Below are 2,386 nucleotides of genomic sequence, written 5' to 3' on the forward strand. Positions count from 1 at the left end.
GATACAAGGCCTGACTGAGAGAAACAGAACCAAGGGCCTATTCTCTTGTAGCCATTTGTTCCTTATGCCAGAGAGTTGCCCTTGACTTAGTTTAGCATTTCAGCCTATAAAGTGGGACAACGGGTGAAGTCTTGTCTTCTGTAACTTCTTCCTGCTGACATTAGGGGTGCTGTTATCAGGGCCTAGAAAGACTAAGATGCTAGTCAAAGGCTAGGTGATGTGGCACTTATTAGAAGCACCTGTTTAGCCAACACAGTTGAAGAGACAGGGAGCACTCATATCTGTGGGGCTGGTTTACATCAGCTTCCAGCAGGTCCTGATCTCAGCAGCTCTGGATGGAGCCTGTTAGACAGGTTAAAAATCTGCTGAGACAAATACATACTAGAGACAAAAGTTAAAATCATGTCTACAGATGGCAAGGTAGGCTTATGTCTTTGAAACCCAGTAAAAGCATGAATGTTTCTTTCTTTTAAGTCCAGAAGGCAGCATGAGGAGAAGCACCCTTAAGTCTACATTCAGAAGACGGCCAAAGGGAAATTAAAATGTGGAGCTTGTGACTGATGAATAAGAAGCCAATGCTTCACTAGCTTATCAAAACTCTATTGATCTCATTTAAATCACTTTTTTATGTTTACACTTGTATTTATGTACCTTAAAATTTATTTTAAGATTTTTTTAACCTTTATAATTTTTATTTATCAACCTTTAAACATTTTCTCAGACTCTCAAATGCTTCACACTTAGCAACCTTTAAATAATTTTTTATAAATTAAACTTTCATATCTCAGACCTTACACAAACTTTACACCTTTTAAAAAATCTAGTTATTTATCAAGAGACACAGCCAGTTGATTACTGGGAGCAGTCATCTAAACGAAGGAATAGTAAAAAGCTATGCTGAAATCTGTTTACCATTTAACATGAAGCCTGTGAACAAGGCAAACCTGTTTGTCTTTTGTTTCCCCCTAAGACAGGGTTTCTCTGTGTAGCTTTGGCTGACCTAGACTCACTTTGTAGATCAGGCTGTCCTCAAACTCATGGCCATCCTCCTGTCTCTGCCTCCCAAGTGTTGAGATTAAAGGTGTGCACCACCATCCCTGTTTGTTTGTTTGTTTGTTTGTTTGTTTGTTTTAAACTGGTTAAGTCAATTTATTAAAATAACTGACTTAGGTATCTGCAATGGTGACTTTAACCTCCATTCCTGGCTCAATACTGATGGAAGTAATCTACTTAACAATCTCAGGAGGACTGTGTAAGTCAGTGAGTTGCTTGTGGATTCTCATCTGGAAACAATCCCAAGTCTTGGAACCTTCACCACAGGCGTTTTTCTTGTAGAGCTTCTCAGTGTCTTGGTAGACATGCGCACTGGTCCTTTCACTTTCAGATTCTTTTCCTTTGTGCCTCTGATCAAGTTGGCACACACCTTCTCCAGCGACTTCACATTGCTGCTGGTGAGCGTGAACGGCCACGTCGAGTTGCACGGGCGTCTTTCCGGTATCTTTAAAAGCCACGGCTGACACTCAGCTTCCTGACCAACTTGTTCCTCAGCAGGAACAGCAGTGAGTCCAGATGGGAGCAGAGTGAACAGAACTCTGCTGCACGGACCATTGCATCTCGGACCTGTTTGTCCTTTTAAATAAGAGAAGAGACCTGGTACCTAGTAGTTTTAGCTAGTTAATGAATTGACTAATGAACTAACAGTGGATCTAATTGTCCTCTAGCTGCCAAGCTACTATTAGCTTAGCCATCAATGTGGTCAAAAACCTGAGAAGGATAAATTGTTACCTAGACAAATTTATGTAAACAACTAAAATGACAGAGATGACTAGTTACATTCCGGTACCTAGACAGTTGTCCCAGTTGCCTCCTGTGGTAACGTGGCACCATGGCAGAGACATTCTGGCCATCAGGCGCAGAAACACAGAAGACGAGAGCCTGTTCCTGTGGAAGAACATGAGAGACTGACCTCACTCTGTTTTCAGCAATATGAGACTATAGCTCTGCCGATATCTAGTTTTGTCCACAATACAGGCTGGGCCTAGCAGCAGGGAAAAAGCACTGGGGCAGTTTTGCCCAGTGGCTACAATACCACAGTCTAGCATTGAAGTCATCTGTCATGCCAAAATCTTTTCAGAAACCTTGGGGGAGTTACTGATAGGATGTAGGATTCTCTGTCATAATTAAAAATATTGAATGTATTTGAAAAGCCTGAAAAACAAGGTCAAGCTCGGGGCCGTTTGACCCCTGACCTAGTTCCAAGAAACCAGCAAAACAAAACACCACCTGCAGTTTTAGGAAAACACCCTGTGTGGAAAGCCCCCACATGGCCTGCTCTCTGCCCCCAGTTAACCCAGCCCGAGCCAATCATCCTGCTCACATACCTCAG

At 42.3% G+C, this 2,386-nt stretch overlaps 1 pseudogene across 1 annotated transcript; it reads right to left on the reverse strand.

The window, feature by feature from the left end:
- Nucleotides 1-1,166: 1,166 nt before the first annotated feature.
- On the reverse strand, nt 1,167-2,118 carry LOC311608055 (small ribosomal subunit protein uS10-like; annotated as a pseudogene). The gene is made up of 3 exons: nt 2,090-2,118; nt 1,844-1,941; nt 1,167-1,513 (listed from the first exon to the last, which is right to left on the reverse strand). The product of its transcript is annotated as a small ribosomal subunit protein uS10-like (transcript).
- Nucleotides 2,119-2,386: the final 268 nt, after the last annotated feature.

This window comes from Acomys minous (assembly GCF_964271855.1).
Source record: "Acomys minous genome assembly, chromosome: 11".
Taxonomy (NCBI): domain Eukaryota; kingdom Metazoa; phylum Chordata; class Mammalia; order Rodentia; family Muridae; genus Acomys; species Acomys minous.